The following is a 27,146-nucleotide window of genomic DNA, read 5'->3' on the forward strand; positions in this document are numbered from 1 at the left end:
TGGGCAACCTCTCTTGTGCCTATTTCTGCACCTGTAAAGCACTTTTGTAAGCCTTCAACGTGATTTGTTATTATCTCCTTGGATCTTCCCAAGAATCAGGTTGGGTAGGAAGGGCAGGGATCATTTATCCCAGTTTGACAAATGAGTTAAACTGAGCTTAGGGAGTTGAGGTAATTTCTCTAAGGTTATGAAGGCAATAATTGGCATGTTTTCTGACTCATTCACTCACAGTCTGGGGCTCTGCACGCTAAGGCTGTAGAAACAGCCTTGGTTCCAAAATCAAAAGACCTGGGTGTGAATCCAAATATGGCCTTAGAGATGAAGAACAAGGCTAATGAGCACATCTTTGCTTAGTCCACTGTTATAAGAGCAGAGAGAGCAAACTCTGGAATCAGAGGACATCTGACATTTATTAGCTGTGTGATCCTGGACAAGTCCCTTACCTTTCGAGGGAGCTGGGCCAGATGGTTCTCTGAAATCTCATCCCATTCTAGGACTATAATCCTATCGCCAGGTCTAAACAAAATCTGTCTTTCTGCTGCTCCCCAACACAGAAGCTATATAACCTGACCACAAACTCTAGGCGAAGGTGAGACTATAAAGAGGACAGATATTAATTTTTCTGCAAAGGGGGACAATCTGAAAAGAATAAGGAAAATAGCCATGATATAACACATTACACTGGAAAGGAGCAAGAGGGTGACCAGGAGGAGAAAGCTACTGCAAACCATTCCAGAGGAGGAGCCATGGAAGAAACTTGGGTAGCCAAGTAGTTACAGCATCAGATCTGTTTGTCAGGAAGACTCGAGTTCAAATTCAGCCTCAGACACTGACCAAGTATGACCCCAAGCCAGTCATTTAACCGCTAACTGCCTCAGTTTCCTCAAATGTAAAAAGGGGATAAATAATAACACCTAGCTCCCAGAATTGTTTTAAGGATCAAATGAGATAAATCTGCACAATATCCTTCCTTCCTTCCATCCTCCCTTCCCTTTCTTTCTGCCCTCCCTCCTACCTTCACCTTCCCTTTCTTTCTGCCCACCTTCCTTTATTGCTTCCCTTTCTTTCTTCCTTTTTCCCCTCCCTCCTTCCTTCCTTTCTCCCTTCCCTTTCTTTCTGCCCTCCCTCCTTCCCTTATCGCTTCCCCTTCTTTCTTCCTTTTTTCCCTCCCTCCTTCCCTTATCGCATCCCTTTCTTTTTTCCTTTTTTCCCTCCCTCCCTCCTTCCTTTCTCCCTTCCCTTTCTTTTTTTCTTCTCTCCCTCCCTCCTTCCTCCATCCACAGTTCAACAATGTGAACGGGTTGCCTCAGGGGCAGGGAGGAGGACTGATCACCAGTCTTGGATATTATGGAGCAGACTCATGTCTGGAATTGGGGTGGGACTAGGTAATCCCCTGAGGTCCCTTCCAGCTCTGGGATTCTACTCTAAAAGAAGGCACCCCCACCCAAGGAAAAGGAGGAACTGGCAGTTTGTGCTTTTCAAGGACCATCTGTTCAGCACTAATCTGTCTGCTGACCTTCATCAGGTCATTTATGGGTCTCTCTAACCTCCTTTCCAGGTCTGAAAAGGCCCCACTGGTGGGAGATGCCTATGATGTTAGCGGAGGTCCAGAAAAGACCAGATCTCCCTCATCTGTATAAAGAAAGTCTCCGGATCTGATCGAAAGGAATTGGGGGAGCCAAGAGCCTTCCTGAGGCAGCTAGAGGACTAAGCTTTCCAGACTTGGGAGTAGCCTGCCTCCAGGAATGCTACATTCAGCCAAACCAGACAATTTGCTGTTTCTCTACATGCAACATTCCTGGAGTCAGGAATACCTGAATTCAAGTCTGGCCTCAGATACTTCTAGCTGTGTGACCCTGGGCAAGTCACTTCACCTTGTTTGCCTCACTTTCTCATCTGTCAGATGATCTGGAAAAGAAAATGGCAAACCACTCCAGGATCTTTGCCAAGAAAATCCCAAATGAGGTCATAGTCAGGCACGACTGAACAACAATAGCAATGTTAATAAACCAAACCTGGATGCTATGAAATTATAATGACCAATCTTGGCTCCAGAAAGGAGAGGAAAAACCGTATCTCCCTCTCTTTCGATGGAGAGGTGGAGAAATGTCTTCCAAGACTTTTTCTGTGTTATAAGGTAAGACGAAGTGAGAGGATAAAATGGGGGAGTGATGGATATCCAGAAATAACAATGATATAAAAATAAAAGGCATCGAGGAAACCTTTAGGAAACAAACAAGCCTTACCTTCTGTCTTGGAATCAATACAGAGCATCAGTTCCAAGGCAGAAGAGTGGTAAGGGCTAGCCAGTGGAGGTTAAGTGACTTGCCCAGGGTCTTAGAAAGCACCTGAGGTCATCTTTGAACCCAGGACCTCCCATTTTCAGGCCTGGCTCTCTATCCACTGAGCCACCCAGCTGTCCCTGAAACCTTCTTTAAAGAAAAGAAAAAAGAACAAGTTTGATGAGATGAGAAATAATGCCCTTCCTAGACCTAACACTCAGTGGTCTGAGCTCCCCATTCTAGCCCTGTAAGTGGTCTTCTAAGACATTATCCAAGGCTGCTGTCAGGTCCTGTCATCTGTACAGCCGAGTACTTCAAGAGCCGGGGCCCCACACAGAATCCTTTTCTCCTCCAAGCTGGCCAGGGCTCTTTTGGCTGTTCAGATAAGATGGGTCAAACCCGTCTGTGTACTGTACTTCCAAGGACACCCCAAGAAAGACACCATGGCAAATGGGGACCAGCGCCCCAGCCCAGGAGCCACCCCGAGTCTCTACCAGAAAATACAGAGAAGAAGAGGGAAAGAAAAGCTAGATTTGGACACACATTACAGAACCCGGGCCTAAAGCCCACTTGGGCAACTACCTAAGTGTAGGCAAGTCCTTAGCCACTCCCGGCACTTGTTTTCTCATCTGTAAAATGGGAGCTGTTTCAGATTTGCTCTCTCAGAATATTTCCAAGAATACCCTACATCTCCTCAAATAGATGAATAATCAGCTCAACAACTGTTCCTTGGGAAGGAGCTTTTAAAAGAGGCTCTGATTTTAAGGGCAGCAAGGTAGTACATTGGATGGAGAGCCTCGGGAGATCTGGGTTCAAATCTGACCTCAGATACTTCCAAACTGGGTGACCCTGAGCAAGGTGCTTAATCCCAATTGCCTAGCCCTTGCCATTCTTCTAGCTCGGAATCAATACTTAATATCGACTCATTTAAAACATTTTTATTATCATATAAAACACACTTCCATATTGTAAGAGCACACTCATACACAACCAAAACCCCCAAATAAAACCAAAGATACACTGATGTGGAAAATAATATGCTTTGATCCACAGCCAGCCAATTCTAACAGTTCTTTTTCTGTTGATTTATTTTTTATATTTTTAATATTTTTTCCTTGATTACATGAAAAAACCCACATTTTTTAACCTTTTTTTTTTTGAAGTTGAACTAAATTTTCCCCCTCCCTGAAATGACAAGCAATCTAATACTGATTTTACTTAGTATCAATTCTTTTTTTTTTTTTTTTGAACCTTTACCTTCCATCTTGGAATCAATACTCTGTATTGGTTCCAAGGCAGAAGAGTGGTAAGGGCTAGGCAATGTGGGTCAAATGACTTGCCCAGGGTCACACAGCTAGGAAGTGTCTGAGGCCAGATTTGAACCTGGGACCTCCTATCTCTAGGCCTGGCTCTCAATCCACTGAGCCACCCAGCTATTCCCCTTAGTATCAATTCTAAGCCAGAAGATAAGGGTTTTTGAAAAATTCATAATTTTATCCATTTGGGTTCTTTCCCTATTGATACCATCCCTCCTCTTCTTCTTCTCTCCCACCCCACCCATCATTCCAGATGTAGCTTGTTTCATGAGTGATATAGAATGCTAAAGTCTGGAGTCAAGAAAATTCCTCTTTCTGAGTTCAAATCTGATGTCAACAACTTCCTAGCTGTGTGACCTTGGGCAAGTCATTTAACTCTGCCTCAGTCTCCTCATCTTACAGTTAAGGCGACAAAGGAAATTGCTACTGGCTCCAGTACCATGCCAAGAAAACCTCCCCAAATGGGGTCACAAAGAGGGGGATATGACTGAAATATGACTAAACTAGAACACAATCTGGCTAAGCTTTCCAGACTGATTCTGCATACTTGGGAATAGGAACTGGCCTCCAGGAAGGCAATGTTTTAACCAAATCAGACCATTTGTTGTTTCATATTGTTGTTCAATATTCCATGTTGGGGGCAGCTGGGTAGCTCAGTGGATTGAGAGCCAGGCCTAGAGACGGGAGGTCCTAGGTTCAAATCTGGCCTCAGACACTGCCCAGCTGTGTGACCCTGGACAAGTCACTTGACCCCCATTGCCCACCCTTACCATTCTTCCACCTAGGAGCCAATACATAGAAATTAAGGGTTTGAAAAAAAATAAAAAAACAAAATAAAAAAAATCAATATTCCATGTCCCACTGACCTCCGAGTCTCATCCTCCTCCCTCCCAGACCTGAAATATACTCCCTCATCATCTCTGCTTCTTAGATTCCTTCAAGGCCCAATTCAAGTGCCACCTCCCAAGACCTTTCCTGATGCCCCCAATTGTTATCACACCTATCCCCCACTCCAATTCTTTGAATTTTCTTATCTATATGCAGGTTGTTTCCCCAGTAGAACAGAAGCTCCTTGAGTTTGGGGTTTAGAAATCTCTTTATCACCAGGGCCTCGCATACATAGCACCCTGCATGTAGTAGGTGCCTAATAAATGCTCACTGCAGGAATGAATAAATTAGAAGGGCTATAGCCACGTCTGAGGAAAAGGCCGAAGGACACCTGGCTCAATGATACTGTCTGCCTTCCCAAGTCACTAAGCTTTCACTTCTTCCCAAGAAAACCCCAAATGATCTTAGTTTCACCCACAGCATGGATCTATGGCCTTGTAAATCCAGCAGGGCTACCCCTGACTTGTCCAGCTAACTCTGTCAGTGCCTGCTGAAGTCACCTGCAAATGGCAAAGGGTCCTGAAGAGTAGGCTTAGCTTGGGGACATCAGGGGAAAGCACTTAATTGAATCCTAGAGACCTGAGTTCGGATCTTGACTCTGTAACCTACTACCTGTGTGATCCTGGGTAAATTGTGTAACCTCGGTGGGCTTCTCTGTTTCCACATCTGGAAAGGAGGGGACCGGACTAGATAGCCCCAAAGGACCCTTCCAGCCTTAGATCTGGGATCTGTGGATTGACTGAAGGCTAGCCACTAGGGGCTGGATTTTTATGGACACATCAAACTATGAAAGGAGCTTTATCCAGAAATAGGGGTGAGGGCAGGAGGGAAGGAAGAGAGAAGTAGGACTCTGTGTCTAAGAATGCAAACTAATGAAATAATAAATTTTTTCAAAGTATTAAATGAAATAAACACACACACATTCTCTCTCTCTCTCTCTCTCTCCCATCTGTTTTGGGAATTTGGATCCCCCCCAATAGACTTTCCTTCTCTCTTCCCACCAATAATAATAAAAATACCTTATATCTGTCCAGCCCTTTCAAAAGCCGTCTTCACACACATTATCATACATTAGCTCCTTGTTGGTGGTAGAATGGTTAGAGATTGATGCCCAAGAAATTCTTAAACTCTCCCCCACTGTACACGGAAGCAGTCTTTTTTTTTTTTTTTTTCCAATGGGAGCACTCAGAAGGATCTGGGTTCTAAAGCGCTGAGCTAATGAATCCCTTAAGAAGCTTAGTACCTTAGTTGCTTAGAGCCGGTGGGCCCATAATAAAGAAATGAACTTTATCCAGAGCCTTGGCCCTGCTCCCTACCCTAAGTGCCAACTGAGAAAACTCCAAGCCACTGGATCACAGATTTAGCATCTGAAAAGGACTTGGCAGACAGATCACTGAGAGCAACTCCCCCAGTTTGACAGAAGAAGAAACTGAGGTCCAAAGAGGGGAAAGTGACATTTATATTCAGAGAGAGACAGAAGAGGGATCTGAATCCAGGTGCTCTTATCCCCAAATTGGAGCTTTGCACTAGATCAGTGGTTCCCAAACTTTTTTGGCCCACCAAATTTCCAGAAAAAATATTACTTAGGGCCTCTGGAAATTAATTTTTTAAAAATGTTAATAGCAATTAATAGGAAAGATAAATGCACCCGTGGCCATCACCGCTCCCCTGAATCTCTGTAGCACCCACCAGGGGGCGGTGGTGCCCACTTTGGGAATCACGGCACTAGACCAAGCTCCATCTCCTACTCCCTGGGTGGGCTGTGCTGCGGCTCTCCAAGTTCCTACCTTGGGATAGATTTGCCACTCATTGCTCCTGGGGCCATACCATTGACCCTTCAGCACCCATGTTTCCTTTAGAAAGCCTCAGGCGTAGTTCCCCAGCTCTTTGGTCCATCTAAGGCCTACGGCATTAGTATATACCCTTCTCCCACTCCCCCTTTTCATGTTCATGCCCAGACTTTCCCATTCTCCTTTTTTCCCCTCATGGAATAATCACAGGGAAACTAGCAAATGGTTGACATAGTTACCAAGACAACAGAATTTAGGACTGGGGAGGAGGTCTGAAAGCCAATTCTGAGTGAGCGAGGCAACAAAAGTGAGGAGAGCTTATTATGGGAAAATTCCCTATATGTGACAGCAAGGAGGCCGAGTTCAAAGGGCCCCAGGTTGGTGGCCTCGGGACAAGGTAAGGCCAGAGCTAGCCTTCCCAGGCTGCTAATCCTTCCCCTCCCCACTGCCCAATCAGCTTCCTTTGTTGGCTTTTGTGGCAAGAAAGTTTGATTCGTTCTTGGCACCGAAATAAAGAGTCTGGGGATGCGGACCCCGGGGAATAAAATAATTTTCTCTCTAAGCATCTCGTCCATTATGGCTCCCTATGAACCAGGCTCAAGCACTGGGGTTACCCGCTTCCACTCCTGAAGCATGTGGGGTGGGAGAAAAGGAAAGGCTGGAGAGTGAATGGTCCTCCAAGCTCAGATGTTGGGCCAAGCTTAATTACATTCTTATTGATACAGAAAATGCTGCTCTGTGCCCATTTCTGCCCTCTCCTACTTGGCCCACTGACAGCTACACTCTGCAAAGTGGCTCTGGGAGCCTTGTCGGGAATGTACCAACCTCTCTCTGGTGGCGGGAGAACAGCTCCTCCGAGCCTTCTTCTCTCAACAAACTTTGCTTCTGAGAGAACCGCTCAGACAGAACCTTCTCCACTCCCCACCACCACATTCCAGAACCCTCAAGGGAGAACTCTGTCCAGTGGCATTAATCTAGAACCCTTAGAGAAGAACACTGTCCAACAGGATCATTCCAGAATCCTCACCAGCAATACCATTCATCACCTAACAACCACCACTTCCTGAACACTACTCGGAGCAAGGCGAACTCTGCCTTCTCATAATTCCCAGCTGCCCAGGGTTTTGCTCCTCTTCCACACTTCCCTCATTAACACTATATCATCGGATTTACTTCTTCTTCGATTTTTTCTCTTGGGGCAGCAGCTAGACAGCATAGGGGAAAGAGCACCAGACCTGGAATCAGGGGGACCTGGGTTCAAGATCTGACCTCAGATATATCCTAGCTGTGTGACCCTGGGCAAGTCACTTACCCCTAATTGCCTAGCCCTTACCAGAAACTCTTCTGCCTTAGATCTAATACACAGTACTGATTCTAAGATGGAAGGTAAGGGTTAAAAAAAAAAAATGTGTATATATACACATATATATAAAATAATACCTTACTGAAATTCCATGGAGCTGATTCTTAGTGTCAATTTTAAGACAAGAGTTATTGTAATTTTAAAAAAATTTAGGAGATTTCAAAAAATTGTAGGAGAAACTGAGTGGCTCAATGGATTCAGAGCCAGACCCAGAGATGGGAGGTCCTGGGTTCAAATCTATCCCCAGATTCTTCCTAGCTGTATGACCGTGGGTAAGTCATTTAACCCCCATTACTTAGCCCTTAGTGCTCTTCTGCCTACTGATTCTAAGATGGAAAGTGAGAGTTTTAAAAAATAATCCACTAATTCTTCTTTCTTTTCAAAGATTTGCTTCTTAATAAAAGGGGCTTCCTGGCCATTTTCTCTTTGCTTAGTCTGAAAGATGTGAACTCTTCATTAGGTTTCACTTTCTCTCAGGTTAAGACATAGATCTCCGATAAGTTGAGATCCTTGGAGTATACCTTTGTCAATATTTCAGAAGACCTGGCGATTTCATCAATATGGCTACTGTCCATCCGGGTTGATTCAAACCCTGCACAGATTCACAGGGAGTATTTTTGACCAACTAAGGTCAAAAAATGTCATTGGTCCATCCCCTAAGCCAAGCACCACGTAATGCAGCATCTCTCTCCCAAGACGGCCCTCTGATGTCAGCCATGGAGTCCATCATGCCAGGAATGGCCATGAGTTTGGGTTTGTTTCTCTGACAGAACCTTCTAGAACTCAAGGTGTCCTCCTCCTCCTCCTCCTCCTCCTCTTCCCCCAGCCTGTGAGGATCTGGTAATTAGCGTGCACCCCCCTCCCCCCCACTGAACACTTTAAAACTAGGTCAAGACACCCAGTTTCTACTAGTCCAGCTGGTTGAACAGGGATTTTAGGGTTTGGCAACATTTTGTCCCATCAGTAGAGACAAGTCACACACAAATATGCTCTAAGCCTCAGTTACCTCATCTGTAAAACGTAGGGCAGTTCCTCAATCAATCAATCAATCAATCAACAAACATTTATTAAGTCCTTAAGAAAAAGTGCAAAAGAAAAAGCAAAAGTCTTTGCTCATTCTAGTCATCCAGAGAATCAAATAAAATAAAGTATTTTAAGTCTTAAAGTCTCTATAAACATGAACTATTATTATTTTTTGCATCTAATCCTATTATAAAGGCAGCTAAATGGTCTGGTGGGTAGGGAGCTGGGCTTGGAATCAGGAAGAGTTTAATTAATCCTGCCTCAGTCACTAGTTGTGTGACCCTGGACAAGTCATTTCACTCTGACTCAGTTTCCTGATCTGTCAAATGAATTGGAGAAGGAAATGGCAAACCACTTAAGTATCTGCCAAGAAAACCTTGAGAGGTCACAAGATAATGTAATGTAATTTGTAATGTAAATGCCTGAAACAACCCAACAATGACAAAATGAGGATAATAATAGCACCTATCTCCCAGGGTTGCAGTGAGGACTGAATAAGACGACATATAAAATGCTTTACAAATCTCAAATTTCTCTATAAGTACAAGCTATTTTAGAGAAAGGGAGAGGAAGCTTAGCTGTAGCTGGGAGGAAAGCTTCTGAGTCAGGAAGACCTGAGTTCAAGTTCTGCCTCTGATACATCCTAACATGTTAGAACAAGTCATTTAATTTCTCAGTCTCCCCCTCTCCCCAACCCTCACCCAAACTCCTCTCAAACACTATGGATTATAGGACAGGTGACAATTTGTATTGATAGAGGGAGTTTCCTCATTGGGAATTCTTTATACCAATGACAAGCTGGTACAAAAAAAAAATGAGATTGGGGACTGTATGAGTCCATTTTCTATCTAGACTGCAGAAAGGAAAATTATCCTAAAGGAAGGCAGAGAGATCCTTAAATATAGAAAAGGATCTCCTGGAGAAATGGGTGGGGACCACCATCTATCTGTGCCCAGGAAGGGGACAAGAACAAGAAGCTGCCTGTAAAAAGATCTCCAAAGTCTAACTCTGGAGCTGTCCAGCAATGGAAAAGGACAACCTCAGAAAGCCCCCATCACTGAAGGCTGATCAACACCCTTTCAAGGAGAGGGTAGAGGGGATATTTTTTCCTCCACACAGACATTCTATGATGCTCTCATCTCATGGGCCACCATTCAAGCATCCAAACACTCAAGAGAGTAGACAGTCTAAGAGCTCCAGGTCAGATGAGTGCTTCCTTTTTTCACACTAAGGAACTGAGAAAAATCTCGTACTAGGTAAGGCCTCATCTTTCTGGCTGCTGCTATTTATAATGTCCCAGCTATTCCCTAGTTGGAAGGCCCATTTTTGGTGGTGGGTCCCTTAGTCTCTAATCCACTGGTTACTCTTGTCAAAGGATAGTGTGTGTTTTTTCCCAAGAAATATATATGATGGGGGCAGCTGGGTAGCTCAGTGGATTGAGAGCCAGACCTACAGACGGGAGGTCCTAGGTTCAAATTCAGCCTCAGACACTTCCCAGCTGTGTGACCCTGGGCAAGTCACTTGACCCCCATTGCCCACCCTTACCACTCTTCTGCCTTGGAGTCAATACTGCATAAGATAAGGGTTTAATTAAAAAAAAAAAGAAATATATATGATGACTTAGGAGTTTAACTTTGATGAGACATGAAGGAACTAGAAAAAAAAATCTGCAAATTTTCCAAGGGGAAAAAGACAGAAAAGCATAAAAGAGAACTGAACTTGGAGCTAAGAGGCTTGTGTATCAGTCCTAGCTTGTCCATGTCACCTTCAATAGGTTATTTAAATTGCATAAGTCTCAGTTCCCCTATCTTTATTTTTTCCCCCTTAAAACTTTTGATCTTAGAATCCATACTAAGAATCAGTTCCAAGGCAGAAAAGAAGAGTAAAGGATTGCCAATGGGGGTTAAATGACCTGCCCAGGATCACACTGCTAGGAAGTATCTGAGACCAGATTTGAACCCAGGACCTTCCATCTCCAAGTCCAGCTTTCAATTCACTGAGCCACCCAGCTGCATTGGTTCCCTTATCTTTAAAACAGGGACTATGGTAAGGAAAATTTTTGTTCTGTAACAGGGAACAATTATCATAGCACCATGGTTTAAAAGAAAAACCAAATACAGCAATGCCCTCTCCCCCAAAAAGAACTTACAGTTTCTTTGACACCCACTCCAATCCCCTACGGGTATTTGTGTATACAAAGGCACCAAACATGATCATTTTATGAGCAAGCCAAATTAGAGAGAATATATATATATATATATATGTATATATATACACACACACACATATATATATATATAAACCCTTACCTTCCATCTTGGAGTCAATACTGTGTATTGGCTCCAAGGCAGAAAAGTGGTAAGGGTAGGCAATGGGGGTCAAGTGACTTGCCCAGGGTCACACAGCTGGGAAGTATCTGAGGCCAGATTTGAACCTAGGGCCTCCTGTCTCTAGGCCTGGTTCTCAATCCACTGAGCTACCCAGCTGCCCCCAAGAGAATATATTTTAAAGTTCCAAACAGAATAATATGGTTTGATCTCAAAAGGGGCACCAAAAAATAAGAACTCTGCCTAATGTATTTCCCTCCCCAAATCTCCCTTCCCTGCCTTCCTCTACCAATGTGCCACCTCTGATGAACCCCAATCTCCTCTCCAAGATTTCCAGAAATTTCCTCCAATTCATACTTGGGCTGTCTATGATGAGTTCATACAGAAGATGAGGGTCCTTTATTGTTAAGAGGCCACTGAAGGATTTTAGAAAAATATAGAATAATGGAAATCCTACACAAGCAGAGAGTGTCTCTAGTGGCTTTCCATCTACCAGCAAAACCCATGGAAAATTACTGAAAGGTAAGAGATGGGTAAGGATGGCCTATTGGAACAGCAACAGCCCCATGCTAGGGCTGGTCAGGAAAATGGGGCTGACGTTCTCTCCTGCCACTCTATACCTGGGTGACCTTCATGGAGGGACTTCAAATCCTTCTAGGCCTCCGTCTCCTCCTCTGTAAAATGAGGGGGCTGGATGGGATGCTCTTTGAGGTCCCCTCTAGCTCTGAGCTTCTAGAATTCCACATTAGAAGAATCACACAATCTGCTCACAAACAAGGACATATGGATGGATTCTTCCTGAGCTCATACTCTAAATCGCATTTCTCAGGAGTCAGCTACACCAGAAAGAACAGGCCAGAAGAGGGGCCTGGCACACATCTCAAATGCCCTCTCCATTTAGAATCAGCATCACGGGGCTGTTATCGTTCTCGCCCCCTGCGTTTGACTTTCCCATACATTATTTCTTGGTATGGCAGAAGGTTTGAACTTCGGTTTGATCTCCACTGCTGAGTAGTCACAGACTCAAGGGATTCCCCTCTCTCCCCGTTTCCTCGTCTGTAAACTGAATGGTACAAAGGCAGAAGTTCCAAATTGGAGCCATCCTAAAACCTCTCACATTTGCAGCACGGTTGGGGTAGAAATAGCAAAGAATTTGGACTCCTGTAAATTTACTACCTGGATGACCTTGGACAAATCATTTCATTCTTTAAAAAAAAAAAAAAACTCTTTATCTTCTTTCTGTCTAAGAATCAATATTGTGTATCAGTTCCAAGGCAGATGAGTGGTGAGGGCTAGACAGTGGGGTTAAGTGACTTGCTCAGGGTCACACAGCTAGGAAATGCCTGAGGCCAGATTTAGTGCTGTAGATTTTTTTTTTCTTTTTTTACAACCCTTATCTTCCATCTTTGAATCAATACTGTGGATTGGTTCCAAGGCAGAAGACTAGTAAGGTTTAGGCCAGTGATTCCCAAAGTGGGCGCCACCGCCCCCTGGTGGGTGCTGCAGCGATCCAGGAAGGTGGTGATGGCCACAGGTACATTTATCTTTCTTATTAATTGCTATTAAAATTTTTAAAAATTTAATTTCTAGGGGGCTAAGTAATATTTTTTTCTGGAAAGGGGGCGGTAGGCCCAAAAATATCTGGGAACCATTGCTCTAGGCAATGAGGTTAAGTGACTTCCACAGGGTCACACAGCTAAGAAGTGTCTAAGGCCACATCTGAGCCCAGGCTCTCCCATCTCTAGGTCTGGTTCTCAATCTACCAAGCCACCTAGCTGCTCCCACAATCATTTGTCTTGGCCTCGGCTTCCTTCTCTGTAAAAATCAAGTGGATGGATGCTTCTATCCCTAAGGTATTGTCCATCCTATATGCTTGTTACCTTGACTTGACTAAGATCTCCAAGACTTATTTAAAAAGTTGGGACAGCACATTCCCATTAAAATAAGGACAGCCTTTTCTTTTTCCCCCTCTCCACCCTTTCCCATTCCCAAGTAGTCCAGACAAGCAGAGAGCCTAGGGGATCTAGCCTTCCGGATTTCTGGCTGGGATAGAACCTTAAGGATAGGTCCCCTGGGTTTCCCAGATGGCTCAGAGAAAATTGCTGCTATCTGCCCATTTCTCAGGGGTATCAGGAAGATTAATTAGTGACTATTTGACAAGTACTATGGAGAAGTTTGTAGGATTGTGCCTGCTGGATCTGTGAGCTGTAAATAAGGCACTCTTTCAATCGCTGCTCAAATAGGAATGTTTTCCTTTTATCTCACTTGGATGCCCCCCAAAGGGCACAAGACGTGGGTTCACAGCATCCCCTACCCTTAGATCTGGGAGAGACACTCCTGCTGCAACCCCCTCCTTGAACAGATAAGGATAGAGGTCCCCGGAGAAGGGACTTACCCAAAGCCCCCCAGCTCTTACTCATCCATCTTCTAGGGTGTTTGGGGATCTCATCCCAGGTACCTTGCTCACTTGTTTCCAAGTGTTGGGTTTATTTACAGGCCAAGAAGCAGACAGAGTGGAAAGACAGATGGAGTCCCAAGACAAAGATTCACTGCTCAGTTATGCACCTAATGGCCAGGGTGACCTTCCCTAGAAATGTAAATTGCTTAAAGGCTTTAGCCTCAGTTATCAGCAGTGCAAAGCCAACAGCAAGGACTTATGGCAGGCAGATTGAATTAACATATGACTAACAGTTGCCTTATCTTATATAGCTGAAGTTTTCAATGCCCTTTACACTTATTATCTTTTGCTCCTCCCATTGAGGGGAAGCAAAGTGATACAGTTATTCCCATGTTTGTGCTACTTCAGTAGGGTTTTTTCCAGTAATGTCTGACTCTTTCTGACTCCATTTGGGGTTTTCTTGGCCCAAAAATGAGTGGTTTGCCATTTCCTTCTCCAGCTCATTTGACACATGAGGAAACTGAGGCAAACATAGTAAAGTGACTTGCTCAGGGTCATGTGGTTAATAAATGTCTGAGGCCAATCTGAACTCAAGTCTTCCTGACTCCAGGCCCAGTGCTCTACCCATTAGAGCCACCTAATTTTATAGATGAAGAAACTGAGGCTGAGAGAGGTCAAACTTGGCTCAGGGTCATACAACTAGTAAAGTGTCTGAGGCACATCTGAACTCAAGTCTTGACTACTAGGGGCAGCTAGGTGGGGAAGTGGATAAAATATCAGGCCTGGAGTCAGAAAATCTCATCTTCCTGAACTCAAATGTGCTTCCAGAGGCAACTAACATGATACAGTAAGGAAGGAAATAAACATTGATTAAATGTCCACTATGTGCCAAGGCACTGTACTAAGGATTTCATTTTATCTTCACTACAACCCTGGGCAGTAGTTGCCTTTATTATCCTTGATTAACAGTTAAGGAAACTGAGGCAAGTAAAAGTTAAGGAATTGGTCCAGTTTCTACAACTGGTGTCTGAGGGTGGAGCTGAACTCTACTCTTCTTGACTCCAGGTCCCAAGCTCTGTCCATTGTGAGTAGCTGGCAGAAAGTTTCCCACTGAATTTGATTCTCAGGGCAGAATTCCAACTAGCAAGGAGCTTGCCCTCAATGAGCTTCCCGGTCCAGCTGAGGAGAAAATTAGTCATTCAACTTCTTTTCTTTTTTAAACCCTTACCTTCCATCTTAGAATCAATACTATGCATTGGTTCCAAGGCAGAAGAGTGGTATGGGCTAGGCAATGGGGAGGTTAAGTGACTTGCCCAGGGTCACACAGCTAGGAAGGGTCTGAGGCTCTCCCATCTCTGGGCCTGACTCTCAATCCCCTGAGCCACCCAGCTGTCCCCCCTCCCCCACTGAACTTCTTTTCAAGCAATAATGACATAGTCTAGAATAGGCCCTGAAGATTGAGCTCCATTTCCATAAGCTTCAGAAATAACACTCCCAAGAAAACAGTGTTCTCTAATACCAGCTGCCTGTCCCTCATCTGTTAGGACAATGAGCCCCTAATTTAATATAATCCCTTAGAGCTGGAAGGAACTTTAGAGGCCATTTCATTTAACTCGCTCATTTTACAGATGAGGAAATGAACTTGGCAAAGGTTCCCCACACTGCTAGCAGGGCCCAGGTAGGGCATCCACAACAAAACACTTAACCACACTAAGGAAGAAACAAAAAACGTGGCGCCATTAAATTTTGTGGGGAGGAAGATCGTGGATGACTCACAAGGCTGAAATCTACAGCTGCAATTGACCTACCTGTACTAAAAGAATTTCCTGATATCTTTGGGGAGCCAGGACTGACCACAGGCTCTGTGTGACAGCATCACCAATGGCCACAAATAATTGCCCTTAATTGCTTCTATCTCCCAGGCTGACACTTAAATGGGTTGTTTCTTTCAGAAGAAAAAGAGGCTACCTGATGAATGTCAGTGGAATAGAGAAACAACTGGGAAGGGTGGGGAGAGGCACAGATTTCAATGAGACTCTCCCTCACCTGCAGCTTAGGGGCCAGAAAGCACAGATTTGGAATTAGTCAGCAGTCAATTTACAAAACTGCTTAAGGGCTTTGAGCTCTCGCAAAGCCCAGAGGTTACAGGAAAAGCCAAAAGTAGTCCCGGCCCTCAAGGAGCTCCAGTTCTTTGGAAACCAGACTCAAAAGCTCAATAGGCGAACTACTTGTGTGATGTTTATCAATGGAATTTGACTGAAGATAAAACAGTTGGTGCTTACTTTATATGAGAGGAGGTGATTCCAGCTAGTGAATAGATAAGCTGGTTTGGGAACCTGGAAGCCATGCCTTCAAGTCTAGCTTTTGTCATATTCTGAGTGGATTCCTCAATTTTTAAGAGAATAAAGGGGTCTTCAGACCAAAAAGTTTGAGAATTGATGTTATAGGTAGATGAAATAACAGTTCCAGTCCTAAAGACACAATTTCCCCTCCCTGGAGGCATTTACTAATACCTTCCTTTCTGGGCCTCAGTTTCCCTATCTTTAAAATGAGGTGATTCTAGATCAGGAGTTCCTTTTTTCTTTTGAAACCCTTACCGGTCCACCTTAGAATCCATACCACGGATTGGTTCTAAGGCAGGGTGGCAAGGGCTAGGCTATGGAGGTTAAGTGATTTGCCTGGGGGTTGCACAGCTAGGAAGTGTCGGAGGCCAAATTTGAACCTAGAACCTCTCATCTCTAGGCCTGTCTCTCAATCCACTGAGTTCCCCAGCTGTTCCCTTGATCAGGGGTTCTTAAGACAGGCGTCCATGGAACCCAAAGGGGTCTATGAATTTGGATGAGAAAAAAAATTAAATCTTTTTTTTCTCTAATCTAGAATTGAAATTTCACAATTCCTTCAACCAAATCCTTCAATTCACAATTCCTTTCTATTTGAGTTGAAGTGAAAAACATGATTCTGAGAAGGGATCCATTGACATCACCTGATATCCAGAGGATTCTAGGACCTGCACAAAAAGGTTAAGAACTACTGGTCTAGTGATCCATCTCTAAGCTCCATTCTACTTCTAAACCCTAAAATAACATGATCATTAGAATATCATAATACCCTGGTCTGTAAGAGGAAAACCCCAGCTCAGGGTCTGTCCTACAATACCCATCTCAAATGCCACTCCTATGAAGCCTTCCCTAATCCCTGGGTCAGAAACCTTCCCTTTCCTGAACTACATTTAGCCTTTTTGCTCATACTTCATTGAAGTACTTTTATCATACTCTATTTGATATCACAGAGAGTCAAACTTGGTCAGGTGGGAAAGATGCTGGGGTCAGAGGCTGTAGGTTCAAATCCAGATTCTGTTGATTTCCATTTTGTGCCTGACTTCCCTTAAAGAAAACTAAACAAACAGAAGGGGCAGCTGGGTAACTCATTAGATTGAGAGCCAGGCCTAGAGATAGGAGGTCCTGGGTTCAAATTTGGCCTCAGACACTTCCCAGCTGTGTGATCCTGAGCAAGTCACTTAACACCCCCCATTGCCTAGCCCTTACCACTCTTCTGTCTTGGAGCCAATACACAGTACTGATTCTAAGACAGAAGTTAAAGGTTTTAAAACAAACTAACAATCTTTTCAACAAGATTGCAAGCTACTCCAGGAAGGAATTATCTTTTATTTATGATCTTTTCTATCTCTCAGCAGCTTAATCCATTGCTCATCACATAGTAGGCAATTAACAAATTCAACAAATTATTGATTACTGTCAAATGTTAGTTGCCTGAATAATGGGAAAAAAGACAGAAGGCGGGAAAGAGAAGCTTATATAAGTAAGCAATGCCTTCATTTACAAGGATCTGATTTACCAACATGCCTTCCAACAGGTAGGTAGGACCAGCATTATTTCAGAGATGTCAGTCGCTGCTGGAGCTGGGCCCAGGGGACACATCACTGTTCTTGGATCATCCCAGCCAAGTTCTGAGAGGTTCATCACCTGAAGGATGGCCACCAGGTAATGATTTTTTTTTTCTGCCACAGCAGCTCACGATGCCCATCTCCTCTAGGCCCAGGGGCCATGATTTATATTTCTGAGGCCCGATTGGGAACTTAACCACCATTTATGACACTAGATTGAGGGATTTAAGAGCTGGGAAGGTCTTTAGGGATTACCTGTTTTATAGATGAAGAAACAGAGGCCAGAAAAATGACTTAGTAATGAATAGCAAGGCTAGTACTGGAGCCAATGTCTTTTTACTCCAAATCCTGGGTTCTTGCCACTGTGAGCCAGGCTGTTCTCTGTGGGAAAACCCTATTCTGAGTTCCAAATAAACCATCTTCCAGCCCCTAGTAGAACACAACACCCATTGTAAACTAAGGACTCCCATTTCTGGATGGAGAGCTGGACAGCTGTTAGGACCCGAGGAGGGGCTTATGGAGAGAGGGCCCCATCTCTCAGCCACATGGCACTCACCCCACACCCCATAAACAAAAACAACTGGAAAAGCTTTTGATGTGGATTTCTAGGAGCAGGAGAATAAGATCTAGCTAGGAATTAGAGATAGGGTGCATCGTCCCCAGACAAAGGGGTTCCTCATAAAAATCTGAAATGCATTTTGGTCATGAGAAGGGAAGGGTGACAAGCAGACAAGCCTGGACTAATTCCCACCAGGCCCCCCAGAGCCTCTCCTGCTTCCCAAACATACTCCAACCATATTCATTTCAAATCAGCTCTCCAGGATGAGGTCAACACCATTGAGCTCTACCACAGAAGGAAAGGTTCAGAGTTTTCGAGGATGCTTCAGGCTTTTAAAAACAGAGTTCTAGGCTTCTCCTGTTAACAGATCACTGGACAGGAGGGAGGCCAAAAAAAGTGCATCTCTCTGTCTCTGTCTGTCACTCTTTCCTTTCCCCCCTCTCTCTTTCCTTTTCCCTCTATCTCTTCCTCTCTGTTTCTCTTTCCTTTTCCCCTCTCTCCCTTCCTCCTCTCTTCCTTTTTCCTCTCTCTGTCTCTGTCTCTCTGTCTCTCTGTCTCTATCTCTGTCTCTCTCTCGCCTCTCTGCCTCTCCCTCTTCCCTCTTCTCTGTCTCTGTCTCTGAGCCCAGCAGCACTTATACACAAGTTCACCAATAAAACCGAGAAGAAATCTTTCCCATGGAGAATACAACTGGATGCCAGCATGAGCACCTCGACACTACACACGGCCACACTGGGAGGCTCCAGGGGGATTCCCATTCTCTCCCCTGGCAGGCCCTCATTGCAAACACCACCTAGGAGTGAGCCACCCCCCACTCCTCCGAGGACAGTTTCTCAAAGCAAAGTAAACTTCAACTTCTGAAGGGATGGCGGTTTGGGGGTGGAGACAAAAACTTGTCTACTGCTCACACTTGAAACCACATGCAAAGCTAACTTCCTGACCCCCCACCCCTCCCAGGCCTCACCTATTAGAAGTCACCCCACCAACAGGCCCCTGACCCGGAAGATTGTGTGGCTGTGGGAAAAGAGAGACAGCCCGACGTCAGCACCACAAATTCAGCCCCACAAACTCAGCCCTCACTTTGCAAACTGTAAAGCACTCTAAAAAGTGAGCGGTTATGAAGACGTCCTTGGGGGAGGCTGCAGGTCCACGTAGCCTCCAGTTCGGGCAGGGGGGAGGGGTGGAGAGAATACATGGGGGGCAGGGGGTTGGGCAGAGGATTAACCCGGCACGCATTAGGGCACAGCTCGACTATGAACAAATATTCTGGGCCACTTGTCCTCTTAATCCCGTCCCAGAGTCACCTCTACCCCTCCCTGGCGGAGCAAGGGCTGCCCCGAGACAGAAAGTTGTGGCCCCGGCCGGCTGTCAGCTCCGCGGAGGAGGGTTAAGGAAACAGGAAATCACGCCAAACATCCCGAGCTAGCAAGCTTCCCCCGCCCTCTTCCTCGCTCTTCCCTCCTCCTGCTCCTGCTCCTCGGGGTCAACTGCTCGGCAGGGCCAAAGGAGAAGGCACAGCCCCTGGCTAGGAGTGCACGCACATGTCACGGCCGGGGCAGGCTCGGGGAGGCAGGGGTAGGGGCCAAGGGGATGGCCTGGGCGGTGGTGGGCTCCCCGAAAGCCCTTTGCACCACGCGATGGGGGCTCACTGAGCCAGAAAAGAACGGGGCACAACCGGGAGAAAGTAACTTCCCACCCGGCTCCTGGCTGCGCCCTGGGTTAAATCAATGCGTACCACCGCCAGGCACCCGGGAGCGGGCTTGGGCTCCAGGCAGACAAAAGGAGAAAAGAGCTGCGCGTTGCACCCGAAGGCGGCCAGCTGGGGGGTGGGGGTGGGGGGCCTTCGGGGCTCACGTTGTTTTCTTTCGGAGGGCTTGCAAAAGGGCCAAGCAGGGAAGGCGAGGGGACGCGGATCTGTTATTGTCAGAGGCCCAAGGGGGGGGGGGGGTAGGGAGAGGGGGAGAATTCAACTGAAGCCACCGTGTCTCACACACACACACAGATACACACACACACACAGACACACACGCGCGCGCGCGAGAGAGAGAGGAACCCCCCTCCACCCCCCCAGCAGCCACCGCACCACGCTGCCCGCCCGAGCGGCAGCAGCAGCAGCAGAGCGCTTCCTTACCTGGTAAGTAATAGAGAGGTGGCTTCAGTCCAAACATGGTTTAAATTAGAGTTCCATAGTGATCAGAAAACGGGGTGATGAGGAAGAAAAAAACCACAAAATAATCCTCGACGAATTTAAAGGGGGGGGGGGGGCAGGACGGCGAGCCCAATCGCAATCTGAAGAAATTTTAAGTTTGTTAAAAAAAAAAAATGTCTCGCCAATTTTGGCCGCCTTGGCGCTCGGAGATCCACCGGTGAGGTAATTGGCCCACAACGACAGCACTTGGAGGCTTTAAACAGATGCCTCGATGTCTTCCCTGGGTGTGTATTTTCTGCCTTTTGGACTTGAGATGCAAATAAAAGGGGGGGGGAAGGTGATGGTGGAGAGAAAGAAAGGGAGAGGGAGGGAGAGAAAACGAGAGAGGAGGATTCCTGGGTTTGAGATCTGCTTTAGGGATTACTCATTTGAGAAAAAGAAAAAAAAAGAGGGGAGAAAAACAGCCCCCAAGACGTGCGAGTAGCAATCTTTTCTCCATTCAGTCATTTGAATGTCAAGGGCGAGGGTCAATGGATTTGTTTCCAACAGGGCTTCATGTTCAGAATCAGAAGGAAAAGGGAAGGGGGGGGACTGGCAGGGGGGGTATCTCTTGTTGCCAAGGAGAAATCGGCTTTGTTTTCGCTTCCCCTTAGCTACTGGTTGAGGAGGGGCGGGGGGAGGGGGAAAGAAGGAGGGGGGAAGAGGAGAGAAGAAAATTAATACTCAAACAGCCAAGAAGTACAGTGGGGATATTTCTTCTCGGAAATAAAGGAACCGATATTGCAAACACAAAGCTCAGTAAGGAGAAAGACTGAAAAATTGGTTCCCTTTCTCCACGCCCCCCCTTTTCTCCCCTCTTCCCCTTTCTCCCCCCCGGTTCTTATCTCTTTTCCTCGGCGTCCCACCTCAGACTCTGGAAGGAGGGAGAGGGTGGGAAGGAGGGAGAAACTCCCGCAGGCTACAATAACCCAGCCAGAAGGAGAAGAGCGAGAAGAGGAGGGAAGGAGAAAGCGCCCAGCATTAGAAAGCCCCCTCGATCAATTTTCATGCAAGAATCATTATCGGTAAATTGGAAATCTGGCTGGCTGACAGCAAATTTGTCTCCCCTAATGAAAGAGAAAGGGTAGGCAACCGTCAGGCATCTGTTCGTGAAAGCAGAGTCTCCTGTGCTTAATCTGTTGTAGCTCCTTCCGTCTTTAAACGGCATCTTCTGAATTCCCCATGCTTTGCAAGATGATAATAGTTTCACCTGCGATCTTCTCTAACAGGAGCAGAAACAACGAACCCAATCACCAAATCCATGGGTCAACAAACTGCCAGATCCCCCAATGGCTTCCCTCTCCCAATGCCGGAGCTTAAGGAAGGAGAATCTCAGGCTCCCCGTGTCGATCCGGGTGAGAGTCCTCTTTTTCTTGTTTGCAGGCTGAGGTTTGTTGGTGTTAGTTGCAAGCTTCAGGCGCTACCTCGTTCTCAAAAAAAAAAAAAAGCAACTCTCCCCCCCACCCCCACTCCCTTCTCTGTCCGCCAGCCACAGAACTAACTGGCCACTGGCCCCAGCCTCCGGCTCCTCTCCAATCCGGGTGCCTTAGGACACAAAAGAGAGATAAGAGCAGCAGTGTCTGGGAGTTAACTCTCTAGACTGAAGAGCCCCAAAACACTACCTGCCCCTGAGGCTTCTGCGAGTCCTTTGTGAAACTGACACTGGTTGCAACACACTCTCTCTCCTCTCTCCCTCCCTCCCTCCCTCCTTCTCTCTCTCTCTCTCTCTCTCTCTCTCTCTCTCTCTCTCTCTCTCTCTCTTCCTNCTCTCTCTCTCTCTCTCTCTCTCTCTCTCTCTCTCTCTCTCTCTCTCTCACACACACACACACACACCATAGACAAATCTGTAGCCTAAATCAGCTACAAATGCAAGCGGTTTCCTTTTTTTTTCTCTTAAATATCCCTGTTGCAACAGTAATCAAGTGCCTGATACAATCTCACACATTCTCTCTCCACCGATGCATTATCAGATCCGGGAAGACATGCTTCCAGGCAAATAGACCTAATAAATGCTATTACTGAGATATTGCAGGCTCAGACTGTACCATAGTAACAAGAGCCCCAGCTAATTTGGTTTAAGTAAACGATCAACTGCACAGTCTATGTGTGACTGGGTACAAGCCGGCAATCCCTCCTCCCTGAGCTCCTGCTTGGGCTCTTCACAGCAGTTCAAGAAGGCACCATGTGATAATTCCCCCGCACCGAGGGGGGGAAAAAGCCTACCAGCAAACCACATCCTGTGTGTTAATTGTCCAGCCCAAACAGTTTTTAAAGAGACATAGTCCATTCTCTTCCCCCACCTCATCAATTTTTAAAAAGGTGGTTTAAAAAAAACACAAACTACTCTCCCCACAAAATGGACCAATCATCGAAGTGACACCCCAGAAGTTACCTTTTGACCCTAGATCAAATCGCCCTAATTTGAGAAAAGGATGGCACAGAGGCAGAATCCTCTGCCCGATCTCCTGCGTAAAGTGGGGGTGGGGTGGGGGGGGGGTTTAGATTAGAAGCTCTGGGACCCGCTTTCCAGTCCGGCCATTCTAGGGTGTGATTGTTTTGCAGCTTTCTCCATGGCTGCCTAAATCGGAGGACCAGGGCAGCAGCCCTGGGCACACACTACTAGACACTGTACAGGCTGCTAAATGGCTTGTCTTTTCCTCAAATGACAATTTCATCCCTTGAAAGCCCTAGTTCAGATTCGGCGACAGCCGGGCCACCTACTGACCCAAGCTCCAATCACCTGGCTTTCAGCAGAGACCCGCACGCCAACCTAACGTGTTTTTGCCGAATCTCCTCTGTAAAACGAGCTCAACAATCCAAAGATCTGATGAATGTATAATCAGCCAACACTAGTCTCACGCCTCAACCAGGACTTCCTGAAAGTCGGCTGATGAATGACAGCCCCTGCGGGGGCACTGAGTCAAGTAACCGGAGCGTCGGGTTCCTCCCGCCCCAGGAAGGGGGCGTTGGCGTTGGGACTGTGTTTGGCTCTGTGTGTGTGTGTGTGTGTGTGTGTGTGTGTGTGTGTGTGTGTGTGTTGGAGAGGGGGACTCGGGGAGCCCCGGCTTCCAGGGCATCCTGACAGATGGAGCCTGCCCTGACCCCCACTCTCATTCCCAGCCCTCCAGCCCCCAGCACGCAGGCTGGGTCCCACACTGATCTCTGGGTGAACGGCCCGAGCTTCCTATCTCCTCCAGCAGCCGCGGGAGAGCGATAAGCATCGTTTAATCTTCCCCCGGCAGCGCTCAGCCGGGCGCCCCCCGCCTCCCCCCTCCTCCTGCCGAGCGCCTCCCCGGGAGGGCTCCGGGGCAGCCGGGCCGACGGGCCGCTGCTAACGAACCTGGTGGCTGCCTCCCCCCCTCTCCCTTCGGGGGCCCGCGCCCCGGCCGCGTCCTAAGCTTTCGGCCCTCCCTCGCCCCCCACTCCCTAGTCCCCGTGACCCCGGAGGTCGCGCCGGCGGCTCTTTGTCTCCGGGATTGCGGCTGTTGGCCTTTGGCAGGGAGGAGAGCTGCCTGGGTGCCAGCACCCCCTTCCCTTGGCCTTGCTTCCGGGCTTCCATCTGCCCCCATCGGAGGGCCCTGCGCCGCCCCCTCCCCTCCTAACATAGATCTCTTCCAGTCTTACTTCAGCTCTCCAGGAAGTGGCAGTCCTTCCAGAGTCGGGGGAGGAGGGGGGGGCACACCTCCCCACACACGCAACCCCCCCCCATGCCTGACCATCGCAGCTACCTAATAAACCCGCCTTTCCAGAAAACTTTGGGGGTTCATTCTGTTTTTTTTGTTTTTTTTTTTTTCCAAAAGAGAGCCCAAACCGTGGGCTTCTGTTGTCATTCTTTTATCGGCTTTTAATTCGCTGGGATTACGCTAACAACAGTGGTAATTAATAGTAAACCTTCCTCTACTGTATATGCTAATGGCGTGAGCCATAAAAATTAATTTGCAAACATGTCATTACACAATAGCTGTACAGGCAATAAACCTGTAATTATAGGCCAATCATAGATAGGGTACAGAGGGAGGGGTGCTTTGCCAATCTGTTGGGGTTTCCCCTCCCCCCTTCCTTGTAAATTGTGGAAAGCGCTACCAGAATAGAGCAGGCTTTGGCCTGTCTAAGATGGAGTCCACTTGTGGCTAAGACTCCCTCCCTCTCCGGAGGAGGAGGAAAATGTAAGTAAGACAGTAAGAAAGTCTAGGGGCTTCTGGGATCTGCAGCCAGAAAGACAGAACTGCCTGTAAAGGACCTGCAGCCAGATTTCAGCTCTCCAGATTGGGTATGGCCTTGGGCAAACCCTTTATTTTCTCTGGGCCTCAAATTTTCTTCTATTTCTGACCCCCACATTTTGGTGGGGCCATAGATGGCCTGACGGGAGGGCCCTCTCAGCTCTTATCTCTCTCTTATCTATGTTCCAGGCTCTACATAATGTGATTCCATGATCTAACCCTAATCGTTATTTTCTCCCTCCATCAAATTATTTTAAGAGGCGGCTGCAAAGGCCTAATTACTTTCTGCCACACCCTGATGAGACTGGTCAGCTCAATTTATAAACCCAGTAATGGCATGTGGTGTTCATCCAGCCTGAGGTTTAGAGGTCTTAAAGTAGGTAATTAACACTGCCTGGGGACAAGGATATGTTTAGTAGCTGGGGAAACTGAGGCTGCAGAATTCCCTTCAAATCCAGGCGCTGCCCTGGAGTTAGTTACTTTCTCTCCCAGTGCCTCAGTTTCCTCTTTTGTGAAATAAAGGGGTTGAACCAGATCATCTATGAGGTGCCTTCTAAACCCTACAATTCCAAAGAAATTGGTGAAGAAAGAGCCAAGAACCAGGAGGATGAATAATTTAGCCAATTGACTTTCCACAGTTACATGAAACAATCAGTTTACAGACTGCTTTTTTCACTGAGACTGGTTGTGGAGGCAAGTATAAAACTATTCATTCCCTGCTATCAACCAGCAGCCACCCAGTCCCTTCCAGGAGGCCAGTGTTCCAGAGTGGTGGGTGGGGTGGGGTAGAGAAATGACCTGGGGGGAAGGTGGGGATTAAGGATCTTCCCTTCCCAAATCCAAATAGGCTTCCATAAGAAGCTCTCCACCCTAGCCCCCTAGGCTTCTTCTTCTTCTTCTTTTTTTTAAACTCTTACTTTCAGCCTTAGAATCAATGCTGTGTATTGGTTCCAAGGCAGAAAAGTGGTAAGGGCTAGGCAGTGCGGTTTAAATGACTTGCCCAGGATCACACGGCTGGGAAGTGTCTGAGGTCAGATTTGAACCCAGGACCTCCCATCTCTAGGCCTGGCCTATAGGCTTCTACTCTGAAGAATGGGCACTCATCAGGGACTTGAGATGCAAAGGTTTTAAAAAGGCTTGTTTTAATTGAAATACTATTGTGCTGTAAGGAATGATGAACAGGATGGTTTCAGAAAGAGCTGGAAAGAGCTACATGAACTGATGCAGAGTGAAATAAGCAGAACCAGGAAAACCCTGTACAACTGTGAGAGACTTAGCTACTATCAGCAATACATCATTGTATTCTGCAGGGCTTAGGATAAAGAATGCTTTCTGCTTCCAGACAAAGAACTGTTGGAGTAGGAATACAGATGAAAGCATACAATTTTTCAATTGTTTATTTGGGTTTATGTTTGGGAATTTGGGTTTTATAAGAATAGTTGCAAAGACAGACAATATGGAAATGTTATACATAGTAATACATGTATGAAGCAGATCAAATTGCCTGCCAACACTGGGAAGGGGAAGGGAATGAAGGAAAGGAGATAAGTTTGATCATATAACTTGGGAAAACTTGTGTGGAAATTTGTTATAACATGTAATTGGTAATAAATAAACAAAAAGACTTGTTTCTTCCTTTTCTCCTACCCCTTTAAGCATAAATACTGCCTTCCTGACCACAATCCTGCCTCCACACCTGCAAGGAACTGGCTATTTAGCCAATTAAGCAAAAGGATTGTAACTAGAAAGTGAACAGTTATTATGAGATCCTAAGACTAGACTAGGTAGCTGGATGATGCAGTCCATAGAGCCTGGGCTAGGAGTCGGGAAGAACTGGGTTCAAATCCAGCCTCAGATACTTCCTGGATGTGTCATCCTGGACAAGTCACTTCACCTAGTTTGTCTCATTTGTAAAATGAACTAGAAAAGAAAATGGCAAACTACTCCAGTATCTTTGCCAAGAAAATCTCAAATGGGGTCATGAAGAGTCAGACAAGTCTAGAATAACTGAACAAATTTAGAGTGGGAAAGGAACTTGGAGACCAAATTGAGCCCAATTGCCCCATTTCACAGTTGAGGAAAGTAAACCTAACCATGTTAGGTGTGCTGGATCAGAAAGGACCTGGGTTTGAGTTCCAGTTTTGACACCTGCTGGGTGACTAGAGGTCAGTCACTTAATTTTCTTACCTCATCTATAAATGGGAATAATATTTTACCTCTCAGAGAAGCGAGTGAGTTTAAAAGTGCTACATATGTGTAAAATAAGAGCCAGAGCTTTAGAGATAGAAGGAACTTTGACATCTACTGAAGTAGCAAGCCTAGCAGCTTTTAGAAGGATGGAGAAGAAAAATTAATTTCATTTTTCAATAGGAATAAAGCTTAGGGTGGGTTACCTCTGAGAGTGATATGGTTAAAGAGACTTCTGACCTAGACCCTGTAATAGAACCCTGGATCACTGAGTGTTAGTTCTAGTTTTTTCTCCCCAATAACAACTGTGAGACCTTGGACAAGTCCTTTCTCTCTGGTTTCCTCCTGGTCAAAATGAGGAGGATGGATTGGGTGAGGTCATTTCCAGGATTCCTTTCAGTCCTGACAGTCTCTGTTATAAGGCAGCCAAGCCTCCCAGCCTCAAAATTCTACATTCAATCAGAGATCTCTTTTGGCTCTTCCAGTCAATGTCCTAAGGCTTCCTCGAAGCTCTGACATTCTTCCTTCTAAGGTCCTTTCCAGCGCTGGCATTATATGTCCCCGGGACCTCACTAGCTCTGATATTCTCTGTTCCAAGGCCTTTTCCAGCCCCAGCATGCCACGTAAGGTTCCTCCCAGTTAGTTCTGACATTCTCCTTCCGAAGATCCCGGCTAGCTGAAATTTAGATGCTGGGATCTAA

The sequence above is a fragment of the Gracilinanus agilis genome, chromosome 2 (assembly GCF_016433145.1).
Source record: "Gracilinanus agilis isolate LMUSP501 chromosome 2, AgileGrace, whole genome shotgun sequence".
Taxonomy (NCBI): domain Eukaryota; kingdom Metazoa; phylum Chordata; class Mammalia; order Didelphimorphia; family Didelphidae; genus Gracilinanus; species Gracilinanus agilis.